This window comes from Ambystoma mexicanum, chromosome 3p (genome assembly GCF_040938575.1).
Source record: "Ambystoma mexicanum isolate Mex_15411 chromosome 3p, UKY_AmexF1_1, whole genome shotgun sequence".
NCBI lineage: Eukaryota > Metazoa > Chordata > Amphibia > Caudata > Ambystomatidae > Ambystoma > Ambystoma mexicanum.
Genome location: NC_090925.1, coordinates 1,090,256,154 through 1,090,277,020, shown reverse-complemented (window position 1 = coordinate 1,090,277,020; position 20,867 = coordinate 1,090,256,154).

The window sequence follows — 20,867 nt, the reverse complement described above, 5'->3', positions numbered from 1 at the left end:
ACCCCCACCAATTAATCTAAGTGTGATACAACTTCTACCCCAACAATCCGTCTAAGTGCGATACACTTCCTACCCCAACAATCCATCTAAGTGTAATACATTTCCTATCCCCAACAATCCGTCTAAGTGCAATACATTTCTTACCACAACAATCTATCTAAGTGCTTCTACATTTATTACCCCAAGAAATCCGTCTAATTATGATACAATTTGGCTAACCCCTAACAATCAGGTCAGATGCAAAAATATGGCTAACTTGCACAATTTGGCTAAATTCAAATGTGGTAGGCCAAGTCATGTGTACCAACTGGACTGTTTTAAGTAAAGGTGAGATTATTCTATTTTTTCTCCACTGTTATACTGTAGATAGGTGTTGATGGAACGTATCAGTGTTGCTGTATGCTTAGCTTATTGCACCCTCTGTCTGCCAGGACCTTCTAGGACAGATACAATGAGCATTGTCTTATACAGTTTCTGACTGAAATGTGATGGAATACCTACTGAGTTGACTTTCTCTAGAAGAGTGATCAAGTACAATTGTTCCTCTGTCAGGCGGAAGTGATTCATTGGTGTTTAGAATTATTGTATTTTTTATTTCTAGCTAACCAAGGAAGACTCAATTAAAGATTAGCACCCTGAAAGGGGGTGCTGGCCAATCATTATGCTCAGAACAGAGGCTGTATTGTACGGTACAAGACAGCGTTCTGAGCATCCTGGGTGCTGCTAACCAGCACCCCCCTCCCGTCCCCGCTCCTCCATCCTACCTCGACTTAGCACCCATGTAGTTAACTATGTGGGTGCTACAAGTATAATTTAAAAAATAAACTTACCTCGCCACACTGCCTATCTTTCCCAAGTCTGTTTCATTGTTGATGACATCACAGTCATCAACAATGAAAACAGACTTACAGAAGCAATAGTACCATGCCATGCAGTAATGTAAGTTTACGTTTGAAAAAAAAAACATTAGCAGCCATGAGAAAACAACACAGGTGCTAAAGGAGTTGTGGATTACGTGCTGCCAAATGAACCGAAAGTTCCAGGCATGGCACAAGCGTGCCAACCAATTTTATTAGTCCATATAATAAAATACCTTATAGCTTCAAAGACCAATGAAACACAGTGTAACTATTTTTTATTAAATGACTTGTTTGAAGTGGTAGTTGTCCACCTGCTAAAGGACAGCCAATAACTGTTATATAGATGTTTTCCTTAACCAATCCCAACCCTTGATAGGTTTTTCACTATTGCCACATAGTATGATGTTACTCTGATGCACAATAGAGTATATGAAGTGTATGTTTTGTGGAAATCATTGAGAGACTAAGGGCCTCATTACACGGACGGTGGTAAGGGTTAACGGTCACTGTTAATGGTACTGGTGACTGTTAACACTTACCGCCTTACTACGAGGTCCCTTTGCTGGTTGGAGAATTTAACGCCTGCTTTTTGCAGGCGTTAAAAACCAACCCGCAAAGGGACCAGAGAGCTAATTACGGTACCGCAATTTGCGGTGCCGTAATTAGCACCTTCCCCATTCCCATTATGCCCTATGGGGCAAAAATGGGAATGGGGAAGGGCAATGGGGGAAGGGGGAATTACCGCCCCACCAACCTTGGAATAGGGCAGTAATTCCCCTTTCCACCAAGGCGGTGCCGGTATTTTACCGGCATGGACCAAGGTGCTAGTAGCACCTTGGTCCACCGCCGTCTGTGTAATGAGGCCCTAAGTGTATGTCTGTTGTAGTTCGTTGTAACCTCCCTGTTTTAGATAATTGTTAATAAAACAGTGATTTGCCATCTTCTTGAATGTGTCCAGTTGTTTGAATTCAGAATTATTCTGGTGTAATCCCATCCATTACAATATGCATGTTCCAAGGACCATAAGCTCACCTTGCAACAGGATATGTTAACTGACAGACTGCAAGACTTGAGATAACAGGTGTGAGGTGGAGATAAATGGAGACTCATTAACCACACATATTGGGCGGAGGGTATCCTATGAGCAGCTCAGAATAGAAGAAAGATGAATTAGAATGGGGAAAGGTGTTGAATATTGAGCCATCCCACATGAACAAGGTGCACAGAGCTGGGAGATGAGCATTGCGTGCAACTATCAATATTGTGTTTAAAGGGTAAAGAGGAAAGCCCAGGAGGTTGACTAGATCAGGAGTCAAGTTGACATGGGGAAGGATAGTGGGTGTGTTCAGTAGGTTTATACCGCAGTCTTGGCTGGCAATGTAATGATTTGTTGAAGCTTTAGTTAGCTGTCATATAGGACTCTATGGTTAGAATCATTGGTGAAGTGGTGAGGAAATTGTGGGTATAGAATAACCAAGAGGGGAGAATGATTGGAAGATGACAGCAAGATGACATTGGGCTTGATATAGTTGAGCATTTGAAAAGGCATGTTATCAACATTGTTCAGGCCCTTAGAATCAAGAACCATTTCATACGGGCAATTTGGATAATGTGGACCATTAAATTGGAGACTAAAAATAATACCCAACTATTACAGTATTTGGAAGCAGTAGAAGTTTGGCAAAAAGACACATATCAAACGTGAAATAGGTAGCATTACAATGTGACCTGAAAAAGGAATAGTGAGAACAAGAGTTGCAAGGCCATCAAAAGAGAGCAAAGGTGTGATGATATGATCAAGTTATCCCTTTTTAGGTTACCTAGAAAGTCTCTGAAGGAGAGAGATAAAATAGGCATCCACACAGCAAAGCAAATGTATGCCCTATTAGAACGCTGCCTGTAATGAACCAAAACTACCTTAAAACCTTTGGGTGCAAGGGTCACAGGTTAGAGAGGTGGGCGCTACCTCCATGGTTTAGGATAAGCCTACTGGGACCTACTGTAGATTCAGAGCCCCAATTGCCTTTGTTTGTCTGTTTGATTAAATGAATATTTATTGATCATGGCACATGATTTATTTACAACCTTGTCACAAGTGGTGTCATTGTGGGATTATTTAGGTCCAGACACAAAAGCCATCCATAACTAAAAAATAATGCTCCATAACTTCCTAGGGAAAAGACAGATAGGCATTAAGAACCAAAGGAAACCCTGGGATCAATCAAGAGGACTTGAAAAGGTCCAAACCATCAGGAGTAGAGTTGAAACAATCTCAGACACCTGCCTTGTGATGAGGAGAAGGAAGAGGGAGAGGTTCCATTCTAGCAGCCCAGGGAGCAGGAGTGGAACCAGAGTCCCAGATTGACAGAACCTGCCCCTGCCAGCATGGAAGGTCTGCTGAGGACTCGGCTCAATGTCAAATGGCAATGATTTTCTGACACCAGAGTACTCTATTTGCTCTTTTTGGTGTCCTAGCAGAAAGACTGGGACACTCTTTGGTAGAAAATCCTTTGTGCTACAGACTTTGGGGAGCAGAGAAGATCTGGCAGCTCTCTTTGTCAACTAGTCGGTAGCCGAGATAGCTGGGTGGCTCAGGAATAGTTGGGCCCACTACTTAGAATGACTCCTTACTGTTGTGGTCCCACAGACCCTCTAGTTCCCAAGAACAATACCGAATGCAGCTCAGAGAACTGAGATTATGTCCTGATGAAACACCCAGACAGTTATCCTACCAAGTGAGATATCTGACACATAGATGGTAGGGGAACAAGACCTTCAATGAGATAGGATGATCCTTGAACAATGTTCTGAGTCCCTAACACTGTATCTCGATAAGATGGTTTGCCAATTCCATGAACCCACCCTGAAAGAAGTGGTCCAAATGACAAATGCCTTTCAATGGGTTAATCCATTGTGGATTCTTCTGAACAGCTCTTGAAGAACAGGGAGAAGAAACCCCTGCAGAATCGTCAAGAGGGAGCTTATTCACTGTGCTTGATGACCTCCCTGTGAAACTTTGACTGAAGGGGTAGGATAGAGACACTATCTCGGGCAGACAGCCTCAGGCCATCTATCCCTTACAGCATATCATGACCAAATCTCTGCGTTAGAAGTTATGCTTGTAGGAAACAAGGCTACATCGATTGTGTCCCAATCAGAAGAATGAAAAGCCCCTGGAGATCGAGCTGTAACAACCTGATCCCAGAGAGGGACAAAGCTTTGAAGGGATCCCCCTCCCTGAAATGCAATAGGAACAAGGAGGATATGTGCGAGACAATTTTCAAGGAGACAAAATCAAAGAGGTTAATACTTGGACCATTTACTCGATGGGGAATGGGATCGGAAACCTCTAGATTTGGGTTAACATAAAGGACAGAGCATCCTCGACCCTAATAGATTGAGGGAGCTGGAAAACCACCATTAAGGTAGACCACCTCACAGTGGAAGAATTGTCTCTAGGGAACTTGACAAAAATCCTCTGTGTTCACAGTGATGTCGACCTCTATCGCCAGGCTTTGTGTCACTTAGTTCTCTGGGGTAACAAGTAAGGGTAACTGTGATAGAAATGCCGGCCTGAATGAAGAGGTATTCACAAATTCAACCCCTCACCCTATCTTCCAGCAGTGCATGGAAATAACTAAGAATCACCATGCCCCTGTCCAAAACAAAACAGTTTTATTGGGTAAAGTGTTTATTGAAAAGGGTGGAGGTGTGTGGCAGAGTCATGTATGTGGCCCTGTACAAAGGGGCCAAGAACCCCTCCCAACCTCAGGGCAGGTGGCTTACAAGGGCAATGCCAGAGCCAGACGTATCCAAGTGGTGGTGTGGCGGAGTTGAGAGGGATCATCTTCCCTGGCTCCCTTGTACGCACAGAGTCACTCATGTACATTAATACCTCATTCCCTATCCATTTGAATATCAGCCTCTGCCCTGGCCAGGTGCTTTTTCATATGTTTCAGTGGCTCCCCAGAGTCACAGCATTCAGCGTGGCCGGGTGTACCAACAGAAAACACACAGATTACAGCTACCAGCATTCACCACCCACCACCGACAGGTAGAATGGCTAGTGGACCACAGGGTAAACACCCTCCAGAGAACAACAACAAACACTACAAGTACCACACTGGACCAGGGTCCAACGACCTGGCCATGTCCCAGACCAGAAAGAAAGAAATGATTGCCTTTTTGAAAATTGACTTTGCTCACCCTGCCAGGGGCTGAATGGAGGAAAGGGGGAGGGGGCAATGTGTGAGAATGGGTCCCCAGACTTGCTACAGAGGAGTTGTGTAGCAGTGACAGTTGTGCTAGTGTCATCACGGAGTGGCACAGCAATGGTGGAGACCAGGTAACACTTACCAAGATCCAGATAGACAGTGACTTACCTTTTATGGAAGGGGAACAGAGCATAAACAACACTGTGGACCACATGGCCAGCTGAAAATAAATGAAGGCTAAAAGGTTGCTATGACATAGGGCCTGTATGAAGATTCACGTGAACAATTCCATCCCATAAGGAGAGGCGTTAGGAGAAGAGAAGCATGGGGTAGACAAAGCAGTAATTGGCCCAGACAGACAGCTGACACAAGTACAAAATGTGTGGTTATATAACATTCAAGGCAGGATGAGGAGGATTATAAAAATCTCAGGGGACTCTGTATTCAATGAGAGGTGTTCAGGTGAGGTTGGAGAAGGTACTGGAGGAAGACAGGACCAGAGATGAGTGTGCAGCAAGTGGAGGATGAATTGGGGTGTATTAGCATATTTTCAGAGTGATGGTAAGGTATTGGACTTGAATGTGTAGTACCAATGCTGTTGTATATTTGTGTGTGAGTGAATGTGACAAACAGTGCAATGAAGAGTACGCTCAGGAGGTTAGAGGAGAGAAGAGATAAGAGGATGGAACGAAGCACCGAAATGAAGAGGGAGGAGGCGAGTAAAAGTAGGAGGAGTGAATTGTGAAGAGACTGAGTATGTCCCAGAGAAAGAGTATAGAGGAAGCGTGTAGGAAACAGTGCGAATAAGTGTTGCAAGGACAGCAACAGAGAGGAAGGGTACGGCAAGACAATCTAACTGCTGTCATTTAGGTCACCTAGGAAGTCCCTAAGGGAGAGCGATAGATAAGAAAATTACCATTAGGCATCTAAAAGACAAGCCAAACTGGCACTGTCTGTCTTACATAAAAACCTCCTTTACACCAACTTCTTCCTTTATCAGTCTCATTATGTTGAACTCATCACCCTTATTGAAACCTGGATCTCTCCCTGCAATCCTGATGCCCTTCATGATCCTGCCTACACCTTCACTCGCTTTCGCTGCCCCTCTGACAGGGGTGGTGGCGTAGGACTTTTTTCATCCTCCAAACTTCCTATCTCTCATACTCCCCTATCTCCTGCTAATTCTCTTTGATTGGAATACAATATCTACACAATCTCTACCCCATGTGCTATACATTTTATCTCTCTGTACCGGCTACCTGGTCTAGTTGGTCAACACTTCAACCACCTCTTCCAACTATTTGACTTTCTCTCTCTCTCTCTCTCTCTCTCTCTCTCTCTCTCTCTCTCTCTCTCTCTCTCTCTCTCTCTCTCTCCCTCTATCTCTCTCTCTCTCTCTCTCTTTCTCTCTCTCTCTCTCTCTCTCTCTCTCCCGATCACCACCTCATTCTCATTGGTGATTTCAACCTCCCCTCTTTCTCTCTCTGCTGCTCTTCCACTCACTTTTAACTCTCTACTGCTGAACACTTCACTTTCTTCTGTCCATGCTCTGTCCAAACATTCAAATTATAACTCCCATGACCGTATTCTCATCTCCTCTTAACTCTTTGCCTCCAATATATCCACTAAACCATCGTCCTTAGATCACTCTATCATCTTTGTCTCAATATCCACTCCTACTTCTTCCTCTCTCTCTCCATCTACTGCAACTATTATTTAGTGAAGATGTCTCTCCTCCAAACTCCCTAACTACCTCTCTGACCTACACCACTCTCTCTCCTCCCATGCTGAACTCACCTTTACATCCACTGAATAGGTTTTCACTAACTTTAACACTGTTCTCTATGTTCCCTTTTCCTCTCACTACCCTTTTACTACACCCACTCCTAAATCCTCCCCTCCACTCCATGCACCTGAATTATACCTCGCACCTGCACACTGAAAGCAACATGCAGAAAAAGCTTTGTACCTGGCAAAGGTCAAGACACTCCTCTGATCTACAACCCTGTATCACTGCTGTTCAAAACTATCCCTTTACTCTTGACTCTGCCAAACATGGCTTCTATCTCTCTCATTCCATCTCAATCCTCCCAACCTAGGCACCTCCAAAAATCTCTCAACTCAATTCTCTTACCTCCTAAACCCATCTCCATCTCCTCTATTCTTTCTGCAAATGATGTTGCTTTCCACTTAGTATCTATGATATCTGCCATTCAAAATACCCTTGCTAATTACCTTCTAACCCTCCTGCTGCTCACGCTTCTCCACCACTCTTACCCTCCTCTCTGATAAGTATATCTTCCATTGCCCCCCCACCAACCTTGATGTGATTAGTGCCATACTCCTGAAGGCTAACCCTTCCTATGTCCCAACAGGCCCATTGTACCCACACATTGTGAAGCACATAGCCCCCCATGTTGGTCCAGATCTTACTTCCATCTTCATCTTCTCTCTTGACAATGGCACTTTTCCCTTATCCTATAATACAGCTCCTGTCACCCCTGTCCTCAAGAAACCTGGTCTAGATCCGAACTGTCTTGCCAACTTTTGCCCTGTCTCTCTTCTTCCACACTCTCCCAGATCCTAGACCAGCTAACATTCTATTGACTCACTGATTTACTTGATACTCACAACCTCTGGAATCCACTTCAGTCTGGCTTCTGATCTCTGCATTCTACTGAGACATCTCTCCTCAATGTCAGCAACTTCATCTCTTCCGCTCAGCATGTAAACCTTTCATCTATTACTATTCTCTTTGACCTCTCTGCTGCCTTCTGTAGCGATGACCATTCTGAGCTTCTATCGACATTATCTCGCCTTGGCATCAGAGACATGGCCCTCACTTGGTTTGCTTCATACCTTGCCTCCAGACATTTTCAGGTGTCCTGGAACACCCATACCTCCCCACATCTCTTCAGAGCTTGTCACCCTGATATCCTCTTGTAGCTTCTCCTATCAACTCTTTGCTGAAAAGCGTCAGATCTTCTTCTTATTTCACTCCTTATCCAACAAGCTATTGTCAAAAATGTCAAACTATCTCTGCACCATCAAATATTGGATAGTATCTCACTCGCTCATGCTGAATTATATGAAGACTGAAGTTCTCTACTTCCCAGCCAAACAGGTTATCTCTTACTTCTCTTCTCTCCTAACTACCTGCTCATAAGCTTGGTGTTATCTTTGACCCATCACGCTCTTCATCTCCAAATCTGACACTGCAGCCAGACTCAACCTCCTCAAAAGCAGTAAAATCTGTCATCTTCTTCCTTTCAATACTGCTAAACAACGAATCCCCTCCTTTGTCCTTTCTAGATCTGTCTACTGTGCTAGTCTACTCTATGAACTTCCCAACTATGCTTTTTCACCTCTGCACAAAGTCCTCCATTACGCGGCCCACACACTTTTCAACCTTTCACACATTACCTCTACCCTCTTTGCCCATCGCAAGATTAGCTGGCTATTTATAAAACTAAGGGCTACGTATACACTTCTTCTCATAATCTTCAAAACTATCCATGGACTCACCCCACCCTAACTATCTGCTCATCTCACTCATTACTCTCCTCCTTGCTCGTTAAGATCATCCTCAGCTCACCTCCTTCATTCAAGCCCCCTGTGCTCCCTCTCGTTTCAGCTCTCTCCTCGCTATGCTACCCTGGAATGCTCTTCCTCACTCCCCCCGTACTACTCCAACTCTATAACTATTTAAATCCCACCTCAAAGTTCTCCCTTTTTCTGAATAACCTGATTCCCAGCACTCTACCCTACTGCATCACCCTGTTTCCTCTTTGCTACACATCATGGACAACTTTACAGTACTTTTCCATCACCCCGCCATCCTTAATTCAGCAATTTCTCCACCATCCCATTCCTATGTCATTCTGTCCTCGTCCCTGCATCTGCAACATCTAGTCTTCAAGGCACATGCTCTTACCACATTGCAAAGGAAACAAGTCCTCTGCTCTGTAATCAATGGACATTTCTGTACACATTTTTGTGCCAGAAATCCATTGCTTTCCCTGTGTTAATATTTATTAAAAAAACAAAAACTATGGGCATAGGGTGCTTGTTAGGGAGCTGGACAAACCCTTCAAGTTTGGGGGAGGCATAAAGGGACCACCTAATTGGCATTGTTGGCAGGTTTGATTTTAATAAAAAGTTAACATGTATCAATACTGTCACATGAGCTATTGATAACCTTTTCACAGGAGATACAAATCACACACAATGTTGCTAGATTTAATTGGCACAGAAGAATAGAATGTGAAATCACACACATTTAGTATAACTTTTTTGGATGAAGAAGAGTTGAAATCACACACATTGACACTTGATTATTTTGGGCATAAAACAGGAGAATAACACATTTCGCATGTTGACACATGCTTTTCAAGGCATAGAAGGGAATAATACAAAATTACAGACAATTATGTAATTTGCTTGGGAGCACACAAATCACAGACATTGCTATTATGTTTTTTTTGGAACATATGAAGATTAGATGAAATCTCACACAGTCACACATGATTTTTTAGGCAGAGGAGAGGAGAAATCACACCTGTGTTTTTTTGGGAGGCGTTGAGACTACCAAATCACACACATTTGTAAGTCATTTGTTCAGATGTAGGAGAGGAGAACTACACACATATTGATGCATGTTTGTTTCCCGTATATATAAAACACAATCATGTTGGAAGCACCCAAACAAGTCACAGATAGTGGCCAGATGGGGGTGCACGTTTTGGCTGTTTTTTGGATGAGGAGAGGAAATATTTTAGGATTAAGGAGGAAACCGCGCACACATTGACACATGAATATGTTGGGCGTCGAAGAGGAGAATGCAAACCGATATTGACACGTTTAGGCACAGGAGAGGCTAGCACAAACTCACAGACATTGATGAGATGTATTTGCTAGAAGCAAGGCAGCACATATCACACACATAGATGTGTTCTTTTTAAGGGCACAGGTAAAGATTAGATGAAATCTCATAAAATGAGAGATGATTAATTTTTTAGGGCAAAGGAGAGGAGAAATCACGCACAATGACCTGTGATTTATTTGGAAAATGAGAATATGAAACCACACAAATTCGCACATCATTTGTTTGGATGCAGGATGGGCGAACTCACAGACATATTGGGACATGATTATATTACATTTTATAACATATAATCATGCTGAGGGTGCAGCTGTTGGGCGTTTTTAGGGTTTTAGGGTGAAGGAGATGAAACATTTTAATATGAAAGAGACAGAAATCACACACATTGACACATGTTTTTCTGAAGGCATTGGAGAGGAGAAATTACACACATTAACGAATCATTTATTTGGAAGGAGAGAATACAGCATCACAGTTATTTGCATATAACCTTAGAAGAGGAGAACTCACACACATTGATACATGATTATATTTTATTTGTTTTTATTTTATTGGTCGTTTGTATAGCGCCCATAAACAGCAAGTGTTTCAAAGTGCGTCAAGACAGGGAGGGAACAAGAGGTATATGCAGTAAAAAAAACATTCTAACTGCGCCCTGAGTTATTCAGAATGTGCAAGTGCTATAACTGTTAAGACGGAACAGGCATTTGACAGAGATTGTTTTTCAGAGAAACATAGAACAAAACTATCATACTAGGCCTGACAACTTTTTAGATAGTGCAAGTGCTGTGACACAGATGAGGATAGAGTAGAGGTGGGAGAGGGGAAGGGACAAACAAGATGATGACAATGAGAGGTTTTAGGTAGGCTTGAAGGTATTAAGATGTTGAGTAGTTTAGGAATTTGAATTTCCCAGAAAACACTAAAATCAGTACAAATGGAAGACTGCAACAGGTGCAAAAACATACCTAAGTTCAAATTTCCCATAGAGCACTAAAATCAGTACACGTGGAGGAACACAACAGGTGGAAAACATACCAAGGTGAGTAGCCCTAGCAGGAATTAGGGAACACTGTTAGAAGTGGTGTTACAGGCTGGAGGAGGTCACGAGGTGAAGCAGTGTGCTTACTGAGGCATGTTGGTGGTCGATTGTCCATAGCCCTAGCTGCAGAGTACAAAAGGGATAGTTCAGAGATATGCGAGGCGGCATCATGGGTGCGCCCTCCAGTGCCGGACAGGGCCAGACATGGGCCTTTGTTTGTGAGCCTTGGTGTTTTGTGGCCGGCTATTCACCTGCTGGCTTCCCATTGGCCCAGAAGAAGTAAAGAGGGACCAATCAGCACAGGTCAAAGGCAGGCAGCAGAGTGCTTCTGTGCTCAGGGGAGGTGGGCAGTCATCTTTGAAGATGCTGCCCAAAAAGCACCATGTGGGCAGCAATGCTCAGAAATATCAAGAAAAGGCCACAAACTCTGGAGGGTGAAGGGAGAGTGCTCTATCAATGAAGTAAATCCCATCAGGTTAGGCACAGATTATTTAGCGCTCTTCATTGTGCAGGATGTAATAAAAGATAAAAATGCCACAAGCCCTGTGGGGCATACCTCATATCAGCTGTGCCGGTGTTCAGTGTCCTGCAGCCTCTTGTCAGCAGCTGCGAGGTTACCCTCGCCGTATGAAGAGTAGAGAAAATGGGCCACGTGAGGGCCAGACGGGCCTTTGCTTGTGAGCCTTTGTGTCAGGGGGCCGGCTACTCGCCTGCCGGCTTCCAATTGGCCCAGAAGAAGTAGAGAGGGACCAATCAGCAGAGGTCAAGGGCAGGCAGCAGAGCACTCTGGTGTTCAGGGGAGGCAGGTGGACATCTTCGAAGGTGCTGCCCAAAAAGCACCATGTGGGCAGCACTGCAGAGAAATATGGAGAGCAAGCCTCAAACCCTGGAGAGTGAAGGGGGAGCACTCCATCAATGAAGTAAAACCCATCAGGGCAGGCACAGCATATTTAGCAGACTTCGTCAAACAGGATGTAATAAAACAAAAAAATGTCACAAGCCCTGTGGGCCCTACCACATATCAGCTGTGCAGGCACCTCAGCCCACAGCAGGGACACACTGTGTGGAATTACTCCATTTAGAACAAGTAACAACTGAATGTTTATTTATTTAGTTATTTGTTATTTGTAATGCACACTGCTGATTGGCCTCTGTTCTGCCTACCCCAGCCTATCGGAAGCCAGCAGGCGTGAGCTGGCCCTCCCTGGAGAGGCACTGTGGGCAAGCCTACTACTGCCATGATTCAAAGTCACATGCAGCCCACCTAGAGCAGGAGCAGGAGCTCCAGATCACTGCAGGAGCAGTTGGTCACAACTCCCCCTTTAAGCGGGGTCCACCTGGAGGTATGTTGACCATTGCTAATAATTTAAATACAGCGATTCAATTTTGGCTATTCATAGCACTTTAGGTGCGGTAGCCTTTGACAATTCCAACAGTAAATGTGCGCATTTACTATTAATGCTTTCATGCTGCACACGAGCTGTGTTGCCCTCATTTGAGCCCAACATTACCTTCTACGCCATTAGAACACACAAGGTGTTTATCTCTCCAAGATGGCCGCCTGTGCTTTTGGTCTGATCTGCCATGCCCAGCCTCCCCATCAGAGAACAGCCTTCTGCTGATTGGCCTCTGTTCTGCCTACCCCAGCCTATCGGAAGCCGGCAGGCATGAGCTGGCCCTCCCTGAAGAGGCACTGTGGGCAAGCCTACTACTACCCTGATTCCTAGTCATTTGCAGCCCACCTAGAGAAGGAGCAGGAGCTCTGGATCACTGCAGGAGCAGTTGGTCACAACTCCCCCTTGAAGCGGAGTCCACCTGGAGGTATGCTGACCATTGCTAATAATTTAAATACAGCGATTCAATTTTGGCTATTCTTATCGCTTTAGGCACGGTAGCCTTTGACAATTCCCACAGTAAATGTGCGCATTTAATATTAATGCTTTCATGCTGCACACAAGCTGTGTTGCCCTCATTTGAGCCCAACATTACCTTCTACGCCATTACAACACACAAGGTGTTTATCTCTCCAAGATGGCCGCCTGTGCTTTTGGTCTGATCTGCCATGCCCAGCCTCCCCATCTGAGAACAGCCTTCTGCTGATTGGCCTCTGTTCTGCCTACCCCAGCCTATCGGAAGCTGGCAGGCGTGAGCTGGCCCTCCCTGGAGAGGCACGGTGGGCAAGCCTACTACTGCCCTGATTCGAAGTCACTTGCAGCCCACCTAGAGAAGGAGCAGGAGCTCCGGATCAATGCAGGAGCAGTTGGTCACAACTCCCCCTTGAAGCGGAGTCCACCAGGAGGTATGCTGACCATTGCTAATAATTTAAATACAGCGATTCAATTTTGGCTATTCTTATCGCTTTAGGCACGGTAGCCTTTGACAATTCCGACAGTAAATGTGCGCATTTAATATTAATGCTTTCATGCTGCACACAAGCTGTGTTGCCCTCATTTGAGCCCAACATTACCTTCTACGCCATTACAACACACAAGGTATTTATCTCTCCAAGATGGCTGCCCGTGCTTTTGGCCTGATCTGCCATGCCCAGCCTCCCCATCAGAGAACAGCCTTCTGCTGATTGGCCTCTGTTCTGTCTACCCCAGCCTATCGGAAGCCGGCAGGCGTAAGCCAGACCTTCCTGGAAAGGCCCTGAGGGTAAGGCCAGCAACTGTCCCGAGCTGACCAGAGCCAGACACCCTGCCCATGCGCCTAGAGAAAAGTGATGCTTGCTGGTTTCACATATAGAGGTAACTCAGGCTATATACTATAGCATCCATCTGTCTAACTCTCCAACCTTTAACAAACAATCTAATCAGGCTCTCCAATTGGAACATGCAGAATCTTAATACAGAGATTCCCCACCTAAGCATGCTCTCCATGCCTAACAAAGTATTGTGCACTCTACTGTGATTTATGCTGTTTTTGGGAACTTCGAATCTAGGTGAAACACAGCCCCAGACTCATTTAATATTGTACAACCTACTGTGATTTATGCTGTATTTGGGAACTTCGAATCTAGGTGAAACACAGCCCCCAGACTCATCTGATATTGTGCAACCTACTGTGATTCATGCTGTTTTTGGGAACTTCAAATCTAGGTGAAACACAGTCCCAGACTCATTTGATATTGTGCAACCTACTATGATTTATGCTGTTTTTGGGAACTTCGAGTCTAGGTGTAAGACAGCCCCCAGACTCATTTGATATTGTGCAACCTACTGAGACTTATGCGATCTATGAAATTGAATCCAGATAACTGTGCAGAATTGCTAACACCCCTGTATTTGGTACCAGTTTCTATAGCTCACTCTGATTATTATGCTTAGCCTTGCCTGGCCCTACCTTCTTAGCATTTAAGTCATTCATATGAACGCACTATGCATCTGCCATTACTCTACACTGTTCTACTTAGAACCATCCTCCATCTGATTACCCTACAAGACTTGTCCATGACCGAGTCACAGAACCAACTGCCACATGCCCATGCATCTCCTAAGTTTGCAGGCATGGCCACCACACCTTGTAGCCTCTTACAGAGACACTATAAACTTCGGGCCAGACTCCCAAGAATCTATGATCCCTGAACTAATGCCCATCTCACTATCAATCGTCAGAGGGACACGCAGCCTACTCCCCATATTTCACCTCATAAACATAACAATGGCCAACACCCACTCCAACAAAATTGTCAAATTTTCAGAGATCCTACCTCCTCCTCAAACTGCCAACTCAAAATCCAGCCCTTACCTGCCCAACCTACCCAAATTGGCATAAAATGTGCATTAATAAATGCCCGCACCATGGTAGCCCACGCTACAGATATAGCAGACCTAATCCACAATGAAAACATTGACATCCTGGCCATTACTGAATCCTGGCTTCACCCTGCAGCAGGCCCTGCAATCAATGCTAGCCACCCCGGACAAGTATACTCTTATAAGATCGGACCGAACCACCTCCATAACTGCTAAGCTCACTATTTCCAAACTATCACCATCAACTTGATATACCGACCACCAGGCTCTTTAGGTTCCTTTGAGGAAGACCTTATGAACTTACTATCTGACAACCTAAAACACTCATCACAATGCCTCATTTTAGGAGACTTCAACCTCGGATTTAGTGACCCACTAGACCCTAACGCCGCACAGATTAACAACTCCCTTGAGGAACTAGGATTCACCCAAAAGATTACTGAATCCACCCATATTAAAGGAAGAACACTCGATGGGTGGCCGAACACAATTGCCCCACCATTATCACTTCTATATTGCCTCAGCCTTGGTCCGACCACTACCTAATATCCTTCTCACTAGAAGCCACACCTCCCACGAATACTAGCAGTGTAGCACCTGCTGTTCCAACCAGAAACAAAAAAGAAATATTACTGCAGAAAATCTTATCCCCCTCATCCTTCCTACACTGAACACTATCCCAGACCAGACTGACCCAGCCACTATGGTAGACATATACAACAAAGTGATGCTCGTATCCTTAGATGCCATTGCACCACTGAAGGTTAGAAAGAGCAAACCACGCCAACACTTAAACACTTGGTTCTCACCCCATCTGAAAGCCATCAGACACGATAAACGCCTGAGCGAAAAAACTTGGAGATCAGACCCTTCAGACCTCAACAAAAATAACTTGAACAAACTAGCCACCCTCTATAAAAAAGAAATCATCTTAGCTAAACAAACCTCGTATAACTCCCGAATCTCCCAAGCCAAATCAAATACCAAAGAATTGTTTGCCATCCTTAAAGAAGTGGAATCTCCCATCCAAGCTCCTAACTCCTACCTTAAGGAGAAACATTGGTGCACAAGCATACAGAATGCCCTAGCCAACAAGATAACAACTCTCCAGGTGAAGATCAACAATAAAAAAGATACCCTTAGTGCCACTAAAACTGGTATCAATGTTACTACGCCCAAGACTGTCACGAATATCACACCTCTACTCCAGACCACCCAGACCTCACCTATACCTCTGACTCCCAGCTTCCACTTTCACAAAGTTTCCATTAAAGAAGTTGAAAAAATTATCCTCACACTCAAACCGTCTTATTGCCATGGTGGCTCATGTCCAGCCCAAATCATAAAAGACGCTGCCTGTGAACTCTCCCCATTTATCACTAAACTTATAAACGCCTCATTCACATCAGGCACCATACCCAGTAATCTAAACATTCCTGGATCCTCCCTCTCCTTAAAAAGCAAACTCTTGACCCTTCCATCCCCACTAACTACCGCCCCATAACTACAGTGCCATTCCTACTGAAGATCCTGGCTAAAGTAGCATATCTACAAATCCAGCACCACTTGGAACAAAACCACCGCCTAGGAGCGTGTCAGTCTGGCTTCAGACCTCTGCACGGTACTGAGACTGCACTCTTAGACCTCAAGGCACAAATAGACACACTGAGAGACAAAGGCAAGATGGCACTCCTGCTACTCCTTGACCTCTCAGCTGTGTTTGATTTGGTAGACCCCTCCATACTCTACAACCACCTGGTCTCAGCGGCCTACTTCTCTCAGGAGGCAGTCGCCTGGATCCAGTCCTCCCTTGATAATAGGACAATGCAAGTCTTCTCCCCCCTAGCAGCTGCGGACCCTGCGCCCATATCATGCGGTGTACCTCAAGGCTCCTGCGTTTCTCCTACCTTGTACAACATTTTCACAAAGCCCCTTTTTCGATGATCTAGGGGGTCTAGGTATCATCTACACAAATTATGCCGATGATACATAGATCCTCATCCCGTTGACGGGATATTATGATAAGGATTTGGCCTTTGTGAACGGAGTCTACCTCATCATCCAGGCATGGATTGCCTCTCACGGTCTATGCCTGAATGATGACAAAACAGAACTCCTCATTCTAGGCACACCAGCCAACATCAAATAACTAGGTCCCTACTACGCCTCTCTTATAATCGATAACAATAACATTACCGTGGCCAAGGTAGTTAAAACTCTTGGCTTCTACATAGATTCTACGCTCACCTTTGGTAAACAAGTAAACGCTATGGCGTCAGCCACCTCCTACACCAGTAAGCTGATCAGGGCAGCTAAGCCCTTCCTTACGCCCAACAACTGCATTATTCTAGCGAGAGCCCTAATCTTATCCAAAGTGGATTATTGCAATGCCTTATATATCGGTAGCAATAAATATATTACATCCAGACTCTCCAAAATAATGCCTTGAGAGCCGCCCTAAGTCTCCCCAAAAATGCCCACATTTCTGACCTTAGGAGATCCGTTAACTGGCTCTCCACGAAAGATAAAATCCTCATCAAAACTGCATCCTTGACACGCAAATGTCTCAACCAAGCAGCCCCACAGTACCACACATCCAGATTCACTAGAAAAACAGCCTCTCGGCCCCTCATAAAAACTAACTTGAATCTACTTCTAGTACCTAGATTTAAGCTCACTAAATCCGGAGGGAGCAGCTTTCCTGTTAAAGCAGCACAAAATTGGAATTCCCTCCCTCCTGCCTTAAGGGAAATCGTACCCTACCTACAATTTAGATCTAGTCTTATTCACTGGCTAAAGGAACATGATGTCTAACCTCACTTTATCTGTAATCATCCCGTAGTACTTACTGTATATAAGTGACTTCTCTGTTCTTTGCTATGTGTATGTGCCTCACACTTATTATCGGCCTTACTGTATATACTTATTATTATTTGCCTTGAATGTTGCTGTTGTTGTTGATCATGCATACAGCATTGTAACCGTAGCTGTATGCATTCCTATGCTCCTTGTAACTTAAGGTTAACAACCCTCTTTCTGCCTTCGCACCCGAATACCCCTGGGTCAGGTGTGCACTATAAATAATAAAAACAAACAAACAAACACTAGACAGCAAAATTGTGTTTCAAAGTGCATCAAAACAAGAGTGGGGATGAGGATGAAGGCATAAAACAAAAAGAACATTTTCTTAAAAGGTCTTGAAACATTTGCAGCATGCAAGTGCTATAGCAAGAGGGCAAGGGGGAGGAGAGGAAGTGCAGGAGGGAGGTAGAAGGGAAGGATACAGTTTGTGAGGCGAACATGCAGGTGCTAGACATTAAAGGGGAGAGAGAGAGGAAGGGAAGTGCAGGAGTGGAAGGTGAGAGGTAAGAAAGACAACAAGGTAATAAGTGCAGGGACAAGTAGGTAAACTGCACTGAGGAAAAATACAAAACATGCAATTATGGGAGCAGGCATGAGTGACTGCTACCTGGAAAAGCCTTGCCTCAGGGAAGAGGGGCAACATCATGCATGCAGACAAGCAGTCAAGAATAATCAGGTAGAAGTGACTGCCGACTGGAAAATCTACGCCTCATGGGAAGAGGGGCTACATCAGTTATGTAAATAGAGGTAGGTAGTACAGTACCTGGGTCGAGGTAGCAAGGTCAATCAGTGCACACAGATGGATCAAATGCACCACCACAGCAAGGTAACAATGTCAATCAGTGTTAGCAGGTAGGTCAAATGCACCAACGCAGCAAAGTATCAAAGTCAATCAGTGTTAGCAGGTAGTTCAAAAAAGCATAGCACATGAATATCTTTCAGATGAGGATTAGAGGCTGAGCACAGCACTGGGGAAAGAAGGTATTAAGCCAGAGGTAGCAGTAGATTACAGATTGCCACTTGTGGAAGCAACGGGTGAAGGAGGGAGTGCAGGGCCACTTTAACAGGGTGGCAGCATTCGGAGGAACAACAGGGAAAGGCAGTACCCAGAGGTGCGAGGAACAGAAGGAGGAGTGGGGACAGAGGATTGTAGAGAAACGGGTGGAGGCATTAGAAATGATGCAGAGGGCTCAAGGAAGTACTTGAGGGGGTAGAAATGGAAAGGGGGGAGCCGTCACAAGAAAGCAGCGAGCCAAGTGGCAGAGCAGAAATGGCGTAAAAAGGAAAGGTGAGGAAACATTGGTAAAGCAGTGAAATTAAAATGAAGTGACTATAGGGCTATCAAGTAGAGGCCGAAGGAACAGCTGTGCAGGTAGGGGAGGGTGAAAAAAAGGAGGCAAAAAAAGGATATGGGACATGCAACCGAGCAAGAGAGAGGCTGGCACCACTTACGTTGTAGAAAAAGAGATGAAATGCTGTGAATCGGCCAATGAAGAGAGACTGCATGCAATCTGGAGCGGCAATGGGGAAAGCAAAGAGGAGCATGCACAGGGTATTGCTAGCACCATGGCCAGGGCCGGACAGGCCAGATAGGCACAAAGACCTTGGTGTGGGCCCGACTTTGCCTGATAGCACCCTGGGATTAGCCCATAGATGAAGTGTTGGCCAATCAGCCCAGGGCAGAACTTGAGCAACAGCAGCAATGCAGCAATGTAGACAAAGGCGGCTGCCATTTTCAAGATGGCACAATGCCATGCATTCATAATGATGAAGCCCAACAGGGCTTACCTCTCAGATGGAATTCAGGTGGATGGTGGATTGTGGGGAGAGGTTTGCAGGCTGTCTGCAAGGGCATGGTTAAAGATGTTGGGTCACCCTCATGGCCCACACCCTGCGACCATCCTTGCCGCTCTTCTCTCAATACACAGGCCATACAGGGATAAAGGCCTTGGTGTGGGCTTTAGTGGGGGGCTAGCTTCACCTGCCGGCATCCAGGATTTGCGCATAGATGGAAGAGTTGGCCAATCAGCCTAGGGCAGTACACGAGCAAAAGCAACAAAAGCAGGAATCCTCTGCCCCACAATCACCATCCACAATGCTGTCACAAGCCCATATCATTATTGCAGAAAGAAACACCTGCCACCTCAATTCAACACACTATCCCGACCTCTGTTTTGTAACCTACAGCAAACAGACTCTCATTCTACCAATGCATCAACCCACTCTCTCCAAGATATCCAGGTGATACACACAAAAACCACAAAATAAAAAAAAAAAGGCATGTCTACTCAATACTAATCTGGCAGCAACATTCACTAAGGCATTCATAAAGGTTGCAGTTGAAAACAGCAGATCTCTTCTGAGAATGTTCCATCTGCCATTACATTTGCCAAGTAGCTGTGCCATGATTGAATGACCCAGGTCTTAATGCAGTGAGGTTGGTACATAATCAGTACGAGGGGAACAAATTACACTTAATATAATAATAATTGGTAATTTATAACGTGCTTAAAACCCAGAGGTTTCTAAGTGCGGACCCAGGGATTGAACCTATGTTGCTCCGCGTCGTGTTGCTTCCAAGGCAAGCGCGTTGCACCTGAGCTATCTTCCCGACCCTCCAGAGACATGCAGTGCAGTGGTCGAAGAATTCATTGCATGCCCATTTAGTCTCACAGGGTATTCTTCCTGGCTGCTACAATGTGTTAGCAATGTCTAGACTAGAGTAGCTGTTTGTGATTCATCAAGTGGCTCTCTTGTTCATGGCAGATTCTATAGCAAACCCCATCAGGAGAAGACCTCTGGAAGAAGTTGGAATAGATGTCATAAGAACAGCCATCTCCCTGACAGTTAACATAGGGATATGTAGCCACCAGACAGAGGTTCAATTGTAGTTTCAGTCTCAATATATAGTCAAATAATTAAGTCCCTTGCACTACGTGTCCCCCACCATGTGGTCATGCATTTCATCAGCCACTGCAAGCCCGTAAATAATGTGACTAACTTGGATGACTCTCATTTCAACCTGAAATACATTTGAACATGTTCAGGTAAACCACAACTTGTATCAACATCAGCTAAAGGCCAATGTGCGACCAGATGTAATTCAATTGTACACTTTATTGTCCTTTAACATGAGCAATGCAAGGAAATAACTGACTCCTACAACAATTGGGACCATGTTTATGATGGCGCATGCCTCACACCCATGCAGTGGAAGATGCTGAAAAGGGCTGATCTTTTCTGACAACTTTT